Source organism: Lampris incognitus, chromosome 1 (genome assembly GCF_029633865.1).
Source record: "Lampris incognitus isolate fLamInc1 chromosome 1, fLamInc1.hap2, whole genome shotgun sequence".
NCBI classification, from domain to species: domain Eukaryota; kingdom Metazoa; phylum Chordata; class Actinopteri; order Lampriformes; family Lampridae; genus Lampris; species Lampris incognitus.
This window is the reverse complement of record NC_079211.1, coordinates 52,290,806-52,307,763: the sequence shown is the minus strand read 5'-3', so window position 1 is coordinate 52,307,763 and position 16,958 is coordinate 52,290,806. Positions and strand designations below refer to the sequence as shown.

The following is a 16,958-nucleotide window of genomic DNA, read 5'->3' as shown; positions in this document are numbered from 1 at the left end:
TAAAATGCATATAAAACCTTTACATCCCAAATACAATGGCATGGTGTGGCTTTATTCACGCCAACATTACCTTGTCATGCCTGCAATGGCGAACAGCGGTCGACGGCTCGCGCCCAAAATCACCGAACATCAACTCCAGTAGCGTCTAAATCAAACCATCTTGTCAAATTACCGACATACGATATTGTTTGGAATAATGTTACAGGTATATTTCACAAGATATTTACCCTTACTTACTACGGAGTCAGAGCACTGTCACACCGCAATCTTCAGGCGCTCCACACAAGAAAAAAAAGAAAGAATACCCAAGATGCACTTGGATAACTTGCACGGAGTTACAATAAAAGTCCGCCACTGCCACTTACTGGTCAAAACATGCAATGACAACCAAAACTATAAAAATACACTCACAATCTGCCTCACAATTTAAATACATCAAATGACATTTTACATGGCTTGACAGTGTAACAATTACATATATTAACAGTTAAACTATACTAAATTTAAGTGGAAAATCTTTTAACATATTTAACAGATTTACCACCCGGCTACAGATGTATGGGTGTAACCTTTCACACGCCCATACCAGACCTAAGGCCTCTTTCTCTGTCTGAGAATACCTGCGTTCACAGTCGGTTAGACCACGACTGACATAACAAATGGGAACATTTTCTCCATTCTGGGTCTGTACTAACACTGCTCCTAATCCCACTGGACTAGCATCTGCAATGATTTTGGTCGGTGCGTCTTTGTTAAAGTAGGCTAGTGTCCCTGCTTTGGCTAAACCCTCTTTCAGCGCCTCAAACGCTTGTTTCTGTTCTGGACCGAATTCAAACGGAGTGTCCTTTCTTGTCAGGCGTCGCAGCGGCTCTGACACTGTTGCAAACTGTGGAATGAATCTGCTGCTGTAACTTACGAGCCCGAGGAAGCTTCTCACCTCCGATGCGTTTTCCGGCTCTCTCGCCTCGCTCACGGCTCTCACTCTCTCCTCTGTAGGACCGATTCCTTTTTCAGACAGCAGGATTCCCATGAAAATCAGTCGATCCATGTTGAACTGACACTTGGCAGGGTTTAGCGTCAGTCCGCACTCCTCCAGTCTCCTCATGACTGTGTGTAGTCGCTCGTTGTGTGTCTCCTCATCCTTAGCGTGGACTATGACATCATCTGAGATGTTCTCCACACCTTCTATACCAGCCAGTGCAGCGGCGATTTCATGCTGGTACTGTTCGCTGGCGGAAGACACGCCGAAGATGAGTCTCTTGTATCTGTAGACTCCGTTGTGGATGGCGAATGTGGTGATTCCGCGTGATTCTGGGGTCATTTCAAGTTGGTGGTAGCCTCACTTTAAGTCCAGTTTACTAAACACCACCGATCCATTCATCCCTTGTAGTAGCTCATCCACAGTGGGTATTGGATACCTCTCTCTGATGATGGCAAGGTTTGCCTGTCGCATGTCTAAACACAGTCTTATTTCTGAGTTTGCCTTGGGCACGATGACCACTGGATTTACCCATGGTGTTGGTCCATCGACCGGTTCTATTATGTCTAGATCTAGGAGCTCTTTTATCTTGGCCTCCACAGGCGCCCGTAGGTTGAAGGGTATACGCCTGAGTGGCTGTGCTACTGGTGTCACCTCTGGGTCTATGTGTAGCTTTATCTGTTTTGTTTTCAGCTTCCCTACCCCCTGAAATACAGTCGGGTACTGCTGCTGAAGTGATTGGTTCATGTCTCTGACGGCTGATATGTTGGCACCTATTTTCAGTACACCTAGTTTCATGTGTGGGGTACTTGGGATTTAGTAGCCCCCCATCTATTTTTTATTTTATATACTTACCTTCTATTTCATATACTTACCTTCATTGACCACTCACTACTAGTAAAGAGGAGAATTGTCTGCTGTGTTGTTGTGATAGCCGGTTCTCGCCACAGGAGGGCACTGCAGGTTAATTGCTTCTAGCCTGTGTGACGTAGTGCTGGCTCTCGTGGTGCACTCTGGGGCATTCGGGTAGAATCGTCGGATGAGTGTTGCCGTTCGTATAGTGAGCCATGCTCTGAAAACGTGCCCTCTGTAATGTCTATTTGACAGATGGAGTAAAACAACAAAAACACCAGCCCTTGTAAGTGTCATTCTTATCAAGTGTGCTACAAATATTGGTGCCGAAACCCGGGATCAGCGCCATTGCCACCATTGTCAGGAGAAAAAGTGGGAAGCAGAGTGAGAACACGTGACCAACAATGGAACTGGAGCTTGAGCAACTGCAAGACAGGCTGAGTGAGACCCTTTACTTGAGGCACGAAATATCTGTTCAAAGCTGCAACAGCGGCATCATAATCAGTCACCTCTCCGGTGCCGTCCAAAGTTGAAAAGATGTCCTGTGTGTCTGGACCTGCGTGATGCAAAAGAAGTGCTCTCCGGCGCTGCTTCACTGCATCCTCGGTGTTATCCTCGATGATCAGACCTTTCCCATCAGCAAACAGTTCAAATGACATTAGCCATCTTGTCCACCGCGGCCCCAAAGTCGCCGGGTCGGAGTAGCAATCAAACGCCGGTACGCATGCTGTCTTTTCCATGCTGCCGCGCTAGCTAGCTACAACTGTTAGCTACACTTCAGATCTAACTGAGCTCATCACTTAGCTTAGGCTCGGTACATCACTCGTCGCCATTGTTCTGATCCGTTATTCCCATCTATATGCTTATTTAGGTGTCATTGATTATAAATGATTAGGCACACCGTTATTACACAATGCCTAACGTGGCCTGCTTTATTCCACCGTATTGCAAGACTGCCCGAACAATATTCCTCGCAACAGAGTCTCACACGTTTTCGTTAAATACATACGAATTTAATCAAATACATTTCGTGACTATATACGAAAAGAACGTATCAATATAACGGGCGTCGACTTCCTGGTTCCCGGTTTACGTTGTCCGGCTATAGTTTTCCGGTGGAAACCGTTTTCGTTAAATACATACGAATTTAATCAAATACATTTCGTGACTATATACGAAAAGAACGTATCAATATAACGGGCGTCGACTTCCTGGTTCCCGGTTTACGTTGTCCGGCTATAGTTTTCCGGTGGAAACAACCACATGTTTTATTTGGAGGAAATAAAATAAAATAGATGGATGGATTACGTTTATTTGGTCCAACCGAGTAACGTTACGGAGAAACGGTGGTTAATGGTAGCCGTCAGTACGTGAATGACGTTATTTCGCGAATAGTGGGGACGAGCGGGCGGTCTGTGTATTATTGATATAATGTGAATTCTTACTTAATGTCGTAAACTGTTTATTTATTTAATTTGCCTCGGCGAACTTAACATAGCAGCCATGTATGTGGCAACACAGGTTGAATTGCTGGTAGCCCACATTTTACATAGTAGTTAAAAGGTACCGTATAGACTTGTGTGCGCGCATCTACTGCATTCTAGAACGGCAACACAAAACGTGCACTGTAATAATAATAACAATAATAATAATAATAATAATAAGCAGTATCTTTAGGAAGGGATCGAGCGACCAAGGGAACAACGGAGGAAGGACACGTTGTTATTGGAACTACACCTTCGCGCGCCAATCTCAATGTCCCATGCGCACAACGGCGCTGCGCTCATTGCGACGTCGACTCTGGTAAGTTGAAGACGTGTCCATCAGGCTTTATCTTACGCATATAGTAGCATGTGCAGTTCTGTTTGAGAGCGTTTTGGCTACAATACACACGTTTCTGCCATGTTACTCATTTGTTTGTCAAAGTATGGCCTAAACGTTTGGTCCAAATAGTTAATGAGAGTGGAATTAGATCGCTAATAATGTCAGCTAGCTAGCATGCTAGCAAGCATGTTAGCTAGCTAGCATAGTCCGCAGAGCTAATGCGTTGCAAAGTGGGGAAGGGGGTTGCTATTTTTTGGAGAATGGAGAGCCTCACAAATGACTTTTTCTGGCTAACACAACAATTTCGTGTAACTGACTTGCTAACCTAGTTGACTAACAGTCCTTATAGCTTGTACATAGCAATAGCATGACATGAGCCCATGTTTCGCCACGAGTTGCTAGCTCATAGCTGCATTAGCCAACTCGGATCACCGGTATACTGTAGCTCGAGCGGTCGGAGAAGATGAGGGTTTCTCTAACCTCCAAAAAAAGACAACATTGGATGAGTATTACTGTATGTGGCAATATAGTATTCAGCCCTCTTTTCCTTGTCATTGCACCTCCAGTCAGTCATTGTTTTTGCCCCACCCTTGGATCACTCAATATTATTAAACCCAAAGGCTCTTTTAAGAGCCAACCTCTGTCTGTCATTCTGTCTGTCCGTCCACCCGCCCACCCATCCATCCATCCATCTCTCTCTCACTCTTTTGTCTATCCGTCCCTCTCTCACACTCTTGTATTTCCAACATCTGTCCATCTGTTCGTCTCTACCCTGTCTGTCTGTCTGTGTCCGTCTATCCATCTGTCTGTTTGTCTGTCTGCCTCCCTCTCTCGTTCTCTCACTCTTAGTTGGTCTGTCAAAAATGAGTGTTCCCACAAAAAAAGGTTCCAACAAAAAGACCTGCACTTTCTGCAAGGGTGTCTTGTTTTGTGCAGCAAAAGTGTGTTGCCACTGCAAGAGGGACCAGCCTAAAAAGCAGTGGCTGCAGAAAAAGCTACAGAATTTTGATGCCAAGCGGGAGGACTGGCTAAGTCGCCTACAGAAAAATCACAATACCGCATCCTTAAAGGATGAAGCCATGTTGTTGGTATGTAGGTTATTTGGATAAATATTTCATTGAGTTGAACTTAATCTGACAAAGGATGGACACTGCATCATTCTCATAATTTTCCAAATCTGCACAGCCCTTTAGAACCTTTGTATGAGCTATTGCAGTATAAATGACTTGCAACCTAAACATACACAGCCTCAGCGTTGTGGCTGTCAGTGAGAGAGACAAATATTATTGAAAGAAGGGCTGATAGTCAGTGATTATTTTGGATGATCATATTTTAGATGTAGTTCTGCTACTACATGTCCTGCAACCTTGACAGTAGAAGTAGCCTAAAAGGCCTTCTGGTATTCAATTAATTCAATAATACAATTTACATTTCCCTCTGTCCAGCTACATTTTTGTTTTGTTTTGACTATTGTGCCTATGATCGCGGCACAGCCATTCTGATATTCATCTTATCATAGAATGGCTTCGAGTGTGCTATTGCATATTGTATTGACTATATTAACCGTCATACTGGATCCTTAATGTCATTCCAGCTTGAGAAACTCCAGGCTGTGGGGTACAGACCCACTCTTCTCCTCGGCAAGCCAAGCAAAAAAAAGCTTTTTGACTGTGAGATCCTACTTCCCCGTTCCAGGCTCACAATCATGCTCAAGCAATGGTCAAAAAATTTGAGGGGATGTATGACATGGTCTGTGAAGGTAAGATCAATTTATTTTGAAGTCATAATTCAAAAATAATGGATCATTTTTCTGTGACTAATACGAATACTTGTTCACCTTCTTTTTGCACAGGCTGGGTCCCTGGTTGCAGTGATGAACATAGCTTAATTGAGGAGGTCTGTTTGGATATTCTGTTTGCATTGTACATATAGCCTTGGGGGTGGCTGTGGCTCAGGAGGTAGAGCAGGTTGTCCAATGATTGGAGGGTTGGGTTTGGATAAAAGTGCTATATAAGCGCTATTTATCATATATATTGAATTCCAAACATCACGTACATACATTTGCACTGTATCGCTGTAATTTGCACTGTTATGACACGTCAATGTATTGTTTTCTGAATGCACTAATTGACCAAGTAAATTCCTCTTAGGTGAAAGCCTACGTGGCAACAATAAAACTCATTCTGATTTTCACAGACATCAGACCTTGTGACCCTGAATCTGACAGCTGTAGACCCGGAGGAACCCATGGTCCACGCCACACCCATGGAGGCACTTGAGGATCCCATGGTCCACGCCACACCCACGGAGGCACTTGAGGATCCCATGGTCCACGCCACACCAACGGATACACTAAAACCTGTTGAATCGGGAGAAGAAGGTACCAGAGAGTGTTGACATTTCTATAATGCCTATGAATACCTACAGGATGTTTTTGTTTACAACCTCATCATCTCTTTTTTTTATTCAGTCGTCACAAACTCACTGGGAGACCTCACTGATCACTACAGTAATTATTTGTCTCACTTTGCCTTCATTTTATCTGGAATCTAGAGAGGCCAGGCTGAGGCCAGGCTGATTAGGAGTGAAGCTTGTGAGCTTCCAAGAGTATGCTGGTTTAATGGGGTACACAGCTAAACTTCACAGGAACCGTCCAGCTGTGATGACCAGTTTAATATGATAAATGAAATATTAAGAGCACTTTATCTTTCTCAAACCCACAGCTATCTCCACCAGATCCTCCTCAGCCTCAAGGAGGGGGGAGAAAGGGACAGGTATGTACAGAATGTTAAGACTGTGAGTAGATATTTCTCTGTGAAATCTGAGAAAATGTGTACATTCTCTAGTCAAGGCCAATCCCCAGGGCACCTGGAGTGACATAAGAACTGATCTCAGTGTACCATAGAAGAATTATGAGTTTCCTAGGACACCGAAGTGAGAAATTAAGTCTTGGAAATCTGTGTCCGTATGCCTTATAGAGCCTGTAGTTTCAGAGTGAAGAGGTTGCCATCTGATAATTGCAAATCTGATTGAAATTTGAATGCTTGTGCCATTTTAAAAATATTGAAGCATCTCCTGTAAATACAAAATTTCACCCACAGTTGTCTGTAGGCCAAGGGAGGCTAAAAAGCCAACAAATGTTAGGTTTTCACTATGTCTACTGCATAATCATCGCTCAAGGTATTACCAGATTTTTCAGCCTTTGATCATAACTCTTACGTTTTTCATTGACCTCTCACCTACTGTATAGTCTGTTTGCCTAGTTGCAATCAACATGAGTTTATTCTGCTGATTCCTATAGACCCTTTTCCTAGTATCCATTTAAACATGTCATACCAGGGTAAACACAAATGGCCCTGTTCTATTTAGGGTAATTCATACAATCATTCTGAATCCTAAGACTTGAGAGTGTCACCTTTCAAATGAGCCCAACATCATGACTGTAGCCTAAAAGTATGAGGTATTATGGGTATGTCATTTCAGGAAAAAACATTAGAAAGGGGTGATTGTTAATCAGTTACACCTACCCTACTATCACACGTCAAAATGGCTGCTGGGGAAAGGGGTCATTGTCGTTCAATAGGGCTGGTTGTCTTAATAAGCATCCACAATAATCTGAGTAAAAATAAACATTCAGAACTATTAGAAAACCCAGTTCAAAAACGTCTCATTTTGCTGTTCAGACAATTTCTCAAGACTAGGTGGGCGTGGCCGATTACATTTTGATTGACAGCTCCCTGTTCCAATGGTTACGTACAACAATGGCAGCAGCTACTTTTCATGTTGTCCAGCCCTATAGAGACAGAGCGCATTGAAGTCCTGCTCCCACCGTAGGGTAAAACAGTATTATCGTTCCATTGATTCTGTATTGCGTGAGGTGCCTCCCTTCGCTTCCATCTGCTAGAAAGCAACATCACATTGTCTAAAAGGTTATGTGTATATAAACTAGCCTACACCAAGAGGGTAACGAACCCGCCACTAAGTTTGTATAATCCGCCAAACCGAAAAACTGCCTTTCAAAAAGACAAAAGTGGATCCACCACCAGGCACAGTGCAATGCTGAGGAACAACGGCTTTGCCAATCGTGTAGCCTAAATGTGTTGTCAAAACGCGTAGCCTAAATGTGTTGTCAAAACGTGTAGCCTAAATGTGTTGTCAAAACGTGTAGCCTAAATGTGTTGTTGAAATGTGCGCTGCATATGCGGCTGCTGTTCCTGACAACACCACCGCGGCTCACCAGACACGTGGTCCACTGTTTCCACCAGTTGGGGAATAAAAGAATGACACGTTGTCACCGATAGATGTGCACCCGGGGACAGCACAGAGAGGCATGACGGGGAGCGGGAGATAGATAGAAAAGGTTAGAAAGACTCAGACTCATCACTGTTTTTCAAGCAACAAGCAAGACAGTGTTGGGGGTGGGACAACTGTCGTGAATTTGTTCATGATTGGTTGGATTTATGACGCCATAAACTGTGACCATAACCCCACCCATTTCAACCCTACTGAAACAAACATTACAAAATAAAAAATGACAATATTACGGATTCGGATTTAAACGAATTTCTAATACTTCGAGATGCTTATTATTATGTACATAGGACCCTCAATTACGTAATTAGAAGGACATTGTGGATCTGGGTTGCCAGGGGCTTTAAATTCTAGAAGACCACATTCTGTTAACAAAACCATTTGGCATCTCTTTCACCCATTGGCCGAGCTACCGCTTCATTTTTCAATGAAATCTTTCTTAATTAATCACTAAAAGCTTCAGCACTTCACTTCGAAGTGGCCAGAGACCACACAGGAGTACAAGCGGACCAGTGTGTGGTTGTTTGTTGCATAGTCTGGTATGATTGAGGTGTTCTCATCTCTCAAAACATACCATGGTGATGTTGAATGCCATCCAGTGTTCAAACAGCTGTTGGACATTTGTAATTTCACCTCTCCATTTGGTCATCACAACTCCACGCTTTACTAATGTATGCTTTTGCTTTTTTCAGAGTGCTCCTATCACAGTGGGCTGGAGGTTTTCCCTATCTGGAGTGTGAGCACTACCAGAGTGAGAAAGGTTAGAAAGACATAAGATAAGATGCAAGACCTTTAAATTATATTATCCTCGCTGTGACACTACGTAGCATTGTTAATGCAAACTATTAGGCTTTTTAAGCATAGACATAGCATTTTTTGTATCAATTCTGGAAATAATTAATCATACACCAACGTTGCACCAATGTTCCTTACTCAATTGGTAACTCATTCTTTATTTTTCTCTCTCCCCTCAATAGGGCAAAGCAGAGATTTTTGTGGACTGGCAGCCCTGCCCAGTATGGTATGTACCCAGTATTTTTTTTTTGAAACCGTTATCACCTGGACTTATCAGAGTAGGAGGAAGGAATGCAGCACTCAACTTAAACATCACACTCAGACTCAGGGCTGTACAAAGATGTTCCACCAAGTCTGTGGTGGTGCCAACAAGAGTGGGAATTAGCCTGTTAAGTTACAAAACAAGCAGGACAGTACTGAATTTGGCACAACACACAAATGATACCACATTGATATTATCTGTTGTTATTATTATTATTGATATTATTTTGTTTGTTTTCAGTGGAGAGGAATGGCCCCCTTCCTGGCAGCCGAAAGAGAACATCGAGATGACTCGAATAAATTAATGAAAATGAGACATTGGACTTTGAGTTCCTCCTTGCTTTCGCTATTATGAATAGTGTGTTTGTTGTGGATAGGTGGTATTTTTTCAACATGGTAACTGGTGCCATCAAGAGAAGGCGGACAAAATGCAACAATTGAATCTGAAAAGCTATATATTTATTCTGTCAGTGTACATTGCACATAAACAGATGTCGAAGGGATAGATAGGTAGAATGACCCAAAAAACATCATTTAGTAAAGCCTATATGTCAGTACAGGGATTGTGTTCTACACAATACCTGCACTCTTCATATGTCAACAAAGGTGAGGAAACTATTTGTAACCGGTAGTAGATCTGATCAAATAAAACAAATAGTGTTGCCTGAGCCAATATGACCAAGCAAAGAATGTAAATTTTGTTGGTCAATTTCAAATTTCGCAGTAACTATAATGGTTATAAGTAACTATAATGGTTTCAAGAGACACTATTTGGAAGTGGAAACAATGAACCATCCCAAGAAGACGGATTGGATGACACGACTACAATGCATGAACAGCGTCGACGAGTTCAGAGAAGGCGGAAGTATTATCTGACAACTGGACGAAACATCACATTTGCAGAGGCCTATCATTTCCAAATCATTGACCACTTGACTTTTTCAATAATTGTAATACACAATTTCAAGCGACAACATTATATTTTAAATTATAACAATAATTAATATTTAGAAAGAACTTACAGGACCATGGAGAGACTATCAAGGTACAGCCCCGACACATATGGAGGTAAATGTGCCATCACATGCAGTTGTGAAGTGATCTGCCCTTGAAAGGGATGAGTTGCTTAGCCGAAGGTTTACCTGCGTTCTACCAAAGCCACGTGACCGGAAGTTGCTTTCAACTTCGCTAACTCTCAGTTAAGGTGCCCAAATCCCACTCTCCGCCAGAATCTTACTCCCCCTCACGGAAGCGGTTGTAGCTACGGCTGTGGGGGTGCTGGAGACATGAGCCAATATACTTCTATATACGCCAGAGTCTCCTGAACACGGAGAGACCAACCCCAAGTCGATCGGCGCTTTCTCGGCCGAGCTATAGCTTCTTTTCCGCACCTACTCCCACACCGGCAAATGCCTCCATTTTGCGTCTTGCCAACCCAGGCTAGGTGGTTAGGGGTAGGTGCAGAAAAGTGACCATAACTCGGTCGATAAAGCTCCGATCGACTTAGGGTTGGTTTCTATGTGTTCAGGGGACTCGTGCGTATAAAAACGTGCCGGACTCATGTCTCTATCACCCCCACAACCGGAGCTACAACCGCTTATGTGAAGGGGAGTGAGATTCTGTCGGGGAGTGGGATTTGGGCACAACACCGGCGCTCAGGGCGTAGGCTACCCGGACATGAGCACCCTTCTCCGGTTACAGAGGGCGCCGATGATCGGTACCTCTCGCGGCACCTTACCGCCGTGGGCTGCATAGCTACATGTCAAATTGTCGCTGGTGACACACATTACATAGATAGATTGACAGACAGCTATATTGATAGACAGCTAAATAGATATTTTAATGACCCCCGCTATAGCAAAGAACAGTGAAGATCCGCAGCAGCCTGCCAGCCCGTTGAAGCTCGATGTAGCCTATCTTATAAGGCATGCTTCTGTAACGGGGGCAGTCCTATGCTGTTCTATGCTGGTCAGCCTGCTGCATACCCGTCACTCTCATCAGTAGCTCTGCGTTGTGTTCTAGTTGTGTGGGGCCCCAGGTGTTGTGGGGGGCCCTCAGTCTCTCATCATCATCATCATGATCAAGGAAGGAGCGGGGACACACAGGACTCTATTTGGCCCACCTTGCCATTTATTTTGGTTTCAAACCCTTCGACAACCGTCCAGTCCTCCAGCGGGAGCGGTGTTTCTTACGGACGTGGGGGTCGAAGTTCAACCACTGCCCGGACTCCACTCGTGTGCGTTAGAAGTAGAAACCGTCCACGGGACTCCGATGTAAGAAAGGATAAACAAGTATTTTATCCTACAGCTTGCAGTATCTTCTTACAGGGATACTCAAGGTTACGTTCTCCTCAACCAGCAAAACTGTCCCACGGTAAGAAACACGTATGGCTCGGCTCGATTGCTGCTTGAGACTCCTCCCACAAAACAAAAATGGCCTCTCCCGCGTTCCGTCTTCCGTGTACCCATAAGACCTCTCTCTTAAAGCGACAGTACACGTATATGACGGTCGTTGTAAAACACATAAAAGTAAATAATGACATAAAATAAAATGTAGTAAACACAAATAACAGCACACAGACAGGATTTGGTGATATTTCATACTCAAACAAAATAAAATAAAAACATTAATTTTAACCTGGTTACACTTCGTCAAGAGACTTCAGTGTGTTTCTGTCATTAGGATACTGTATGTCACAATGACATGCATATAATCTAAATATTGAGCAAGCAACCTCAAAGAGGTTCTTTCATTAGAGACCAAACATATGTTTGTAGGTGAAGAGGTTATAAGTTATAAGCCTTCTATCTTCAGTATGCTGGTGTCCAAGTGTTCCTCCATCCATCCGTCCATCCATCCATCCTTCCACTCATCCAACCATCCATCATCCATCCATCCATCCATCCATCCACTCATCCATCCATCCATCCATCCATCCTCTATGGGGTTTTCATTGTTTACTTCACCTTTTGACCCCAGCAAGATAAGGGTTGTGGCTATGGCTTAGTTGTGTCTGTGTGGGTGACAGGACAGTGGAGGGTCTGGGTGGAAGTTTTGCTATCAGTCAATAGGCAAGAACTGACGAGACTTCCACTGAGAACACCACTGAGTTGTAATGCAGCAAATGGTTATTATCGATAGATTAGTGACAATGTGTTTCCAGGGAAGGAGACTCTGAGGCCATATCTCTGGAAGGCAGCGTGACACATACGCCCAGACTCAAGATAAGCAGAATCGCTGGCTCCATTGAATATGTTATTTGTAGTATTTCATGCAAGATTACATACACTGTACTCCAATAACACCATGTGAGAGGCAAATTAACATTGAAGTCTATGGGGGGGGGTATAACGTCAAAACACTATTTCTCGGAAATACAGCACACTCCAGAACTAAGTCTAACATATATGTTTAGATATATGTTAGATCTTTCCAAAAATGTGTTTGGTTGTGTTCTACAACAAAAAATTCCAACCCTGTGACTTGACAGTTCAACTTGCCATGGAACTTGTGGTCTTATAGACCATGCATGGTTTTTGGCTAGGGTTGGGAAATTGAGCTTCCTTTATGCTAGAGCCAAACCAAAGATATTTTCAGAAAGGCCTTTGCTTCCAGAAGAAAGCTTGCAAATATGAAAGATTTGAGTTGACCCTAGGCTCAGATATTGACCTTTGAACACTGACCAGAGGTCACATTTGAAAACACATAGCTCTGTAATTAAAATAGCCATCAAAATAAAGTAAACTCTTTTGGACAGCTCCGGACATGTACTTTCAGAGGGGTGGAAGTGGGGAACTGCAAAAATAATTTTAGCTACTTAAAATGGCCTAAAATCAAATTCTGGGCTTTGCAAGTGATGTAAACTCACACAGCGCAATTATGTTGTATATATTGGTAGAAAGAACATATCTTGAGATTCCCACCTAAAATAGATTTATAACTTAGAAGATAATGCTATGTTTGATTAATAAACTACATCACCCATAAGAATTTCAATACAAACATGCAACATGGCGCCCATATTTGTAGTTCAGTGAGATGCTGAGCAGGGTTATGGTATATTAGGGTTACAATCTGAATGAATTATCATTTCACTCTATACGTTTCTAAGATCAGAAGGTGCATTACTGTCCACAGAATGTGGGACAGGCGCTGTTTCAACATTAGAAGCCCTCTGAGTGACGTTAAAAGCATAAAACATGCAGAACTATGTGAACAATTCTGGCCAATTGGCTTTCCTCCACGTGGGGTGCCAGAACGCCGCGAACAATCTCAGCCAATCAGTAGTGTTGACCTTCCAAGCCTCGCGCGTGTTGCTAAGCAACATCGTTCTGCGTAATGCGGGATTGTCTATTGATTCATATCTTCTGCGTAGGCCCACTCAACATTCTTTGTCACCTACGTCATTTCATGTTTTTAAGTAGCCTACACAGGAATGGAAACGCTCATTCACGCTGTCAAAGGCAACGTCTTCATAATAATATCTAAGTACACATTATGCACTGAACAGCGTATTATAATTATAATATCTTCATTTCGTTAACTACATTTCCAAATGACTGGGAGGTGTAACTTATGCATCCTCCAGCTAGCTTATATCACAGCCTTAACTTTAATCAATGTTATCCCCTAATAAATCGTAAAAACTGTTCCACTGCTAAAATCATATTTATATGTATATGGGATATATTGCCTATATCCCATCCCTTGGTCCTTTCTGTGTGGAGTTTGCAGGTTTTCCCCGTGCTTGTGTGGGTTTCCGCCGGGTTCTCCGGTTTTCTCCTGCCATTAAAGACATGCATGCTAGGGTGCAATTCAGCATGCAACACATCACAGAATTTCTCCAAGAGGATTAATAAAGGGTTCTTCTTCTATTTTCAAACTTAATGTTGCCAATTACATATATCACATATATCAGTGACAATCAAACAAGGAAATGATAACAATTGGTAGGACCTGAGTAAGAAACAAGTAAGGTAAGCATGGTAAGCTCTACACCCTTTAAATAGATTTTCTCTGTTTATAACCACAGGGCACAATATTGTAGGAAAAAAATCAAATAAAAAAGTGATCACAGTATTTTCAATATCTTTATTTCACAATTAACAGGCACATACAGGTGTTACCAGCTCACTCTGCGTGGTGTTATGGTCATTGAGCAGTCTGGAGACCGATGTACTGCATCCACCATTTATTGAGCCCATCTGCGTAGGGTAATCACAGAGCAAAAAGATTTGATCGCAGGGCTCTTTCCCAGCTTAGCATTATTGGCCAGCTAGCTTCAGCTTCAACAACATAAATCATCGTCGTCACTCTCATTGCTTAAACTATTCGTAAAAAAATGACATTTTCACTACACAATCATACCTATAATACACATGACAATTTAGAGATATTTAAATCAAACATTATGGACATTCAAACATTCTAGCTTCTCATAAAAAGGATGTACATAGAGCTCCTGGCATTACTAACCTCTGCCCACAACAGCTAGACCTGGGAAAGAGACAGAGACCTAAGAGTTCACGACCCCGCCAATGTCCCAGCTCATAGCCCATCAGTAATCAGGATATTAAATGTGGCCAATCAATAATCAGGATATTAAAATAAAGTAAATAAATCAATAAAATGAAAAATTAAACATGACAGGCGATCACAGACAGAGAAAAACAAATAAACAATAGCAAATTAGACATAAAAATCTAGTGAAACATACAAACAAAATGAATCCTGTTACACAGGCAAACAACCATGCATACCCCAGGAGGATACCTAATAATAATATTAATAACTCAAGATTTCTATAGCGCCTTTCAAAAAACCGAAGGTCAGGTAAGGGGTCGGGAGGGGCAGTGGGGGGCAGCAGCAAAAAAGGGGAAAATTAACCTAACTAAACCAAACTAACTAATGGGGAAAAGCCTTGGTAAAAAGGTGTGTTTTGAGGGCTGTTTTAAAAGTGTCCAGGGTTGGGGCGCCATGGATGTCAGGAGGGAGAGAGTTCCAGAGGGTAGGGGCCGCCACACTGAAGGCTCTGTCACCAAAAGTCTGCAGCTTAGTATGGGTGTGGAGAACAGACCCAGGTCAGAGGACCATAGGTTCCGGGATGGAGTGTACTGGTGGAGGAGGTCAGACAAGTATTGGGGGGCGAGGGCATGGAGGGATTTATAGGTGAGGAGGAGGAGTTTGTAGGAGATACGGCTCTTGACTGGGAGCCAGTGGAGATGGATGAGGGTGGGGGATGATGTGCTGCCAGGGCTACCTAGGTTGCCTCCTCTTCAGCCTCCTCCTCACTCTCTTCCGAACTGCTAGGTTCACTTTCCTCTTCATCATCCAAGCCTCCAAGGAGAGATGCATGTGGCCCCAAAGCAGCCTGGTAGTGGTGTAGGACCAACCGCAAACTACCTTCCACTTCCGAAAGTCTTCGAATAAGAAGACATCGTAGTCCTTCACTTCCCTCTGCTGACATTCAAAACAAGACAATACACAAACCAATAGTAAGGATTCTGATAGTATGTAACATCTAATCAAATGCCTGCTGATTTTGTGTTGCAAAACGTTTTTGGTGGGATGGCAGTAACATGAATGGAAAACAAAGTTTTTTTTTTTTTTAACATACCCTCACTTATAATTTTGGTCCTGAGAGCCGAGGCCAGGTTTCGCAACGAAGTGCAGTGTTGGGCCATCTCCAAAACCAGGATGCTTCTCTCCTCTTGCAGGTGTGTGGTCAGCATCTGCTGGTCATGCACTCGTCTCTTGGTGCTGACTTTCACTGATGATCCTGTAAGTTATACAAAAGATCCCCTATTGACTTGCTAAATGTCACTTTATGATGCATGATCAGGGCATAGTTCCGTAACTTATATTCTATATAATTATACCCTGGGTCTCAAAACACACACATTTGAGCATCTCAAAAGGCACGTACCACTGCTGTACACCTCCCATGGCCATATGTGTGACACAGTGTGTCCAGCCAGCGACCTCTCGACCACTGCCACATTGATCTGCATCTCTGACACCAGCCTGTTGTATTCGGCAATCTGTTCGAAGAGACGCCGCTTGTCTTTCGCCAAATTTTTGCGCAGGCGGTGACGAAGCTTGTTGCTGTCTAACAAGACAAAAGTAGCACAAAAACAACTGACAATGTAGTGAATGGGTAAGTGATCATGTACATGTATTGTCCATTACATATGATACAAATAAATACTTAAAATTTTACCATACCATTTTGACGGTAGAGGCTCTGTTTTCTGTGGTGAAGGCTCAGATGAAGCCCCTCAATGGACTGTTGTTGCAGGGATCGTTGATCACTGGCGGCATCTGTTGTCTCTACAGAATTGGGAAATAGTAAAGGAATACCAGATATACACTACCGTTCAAAAGTTTGGGATCACCCAAACAATTTCGTGTTTTCCATGAAAAGTCACACTTATTCACCACCATATGTTGTGAAATGAATAGAAAATAGAGTCAAGACATTGACAAGGTTAGAAATAATGATTTGTATTTGAAATAAGATTTTTTTTACATCAAACTTTACTTTCGTCAAAGAATCCTCCATTTGCAGCAATTACAGCATTGCAGACCTTTGGCATTCTAGCTGTTAATTTGTTGAGGTAATCTGGAGAAATTGCACCCCACGCTTCCAGAAGCAGCTCCCACAAGTTGGATTGGTTGGATGGGCACTTCTTTGAGCAGATTGAGTTTCTGGAGCATCACATTTGTGGGGTCAATTAAACGCTCAAAATGGCCAGAAAAAGAGAACTTTCATCTGAAACTCGACAGTCTATTCTTGTTCTTAGAAATGAAGGCTATTCCATGCGAGAAATTGCTAAGAAATTGAAGATTTCCTACACGGGTGTGTACTACTCCCTTCAGAGGACAGCACAAACAGGCTCTAACAGGTACTGTTTAATGAAGATGCCAGTTGGGGACC

General features: G+C 42.9%; 1 long non-coding RNA gene across 1 annotated transcript; it reads left to right on the top strand.

The window, feature by feature from the left end:
* The first annotated feature begins 5,362 nt into the window (after positions 1–5,362).
* LOC130131834 (uncharacterized) lies at positions 5,363–5,982 on the top strand. Its single transcript, XR_008812420.1, has 3 exons — positions 5,363–5,414; positions 5,508–5,577; positions 5,852–5,982. It is a non-coding gene; the product is annotated as an uncharacterized LOC130131834 (long non-coding RNA).
* Positions 5,983–16,958: the final 10,976 nt, after the last annotated feature.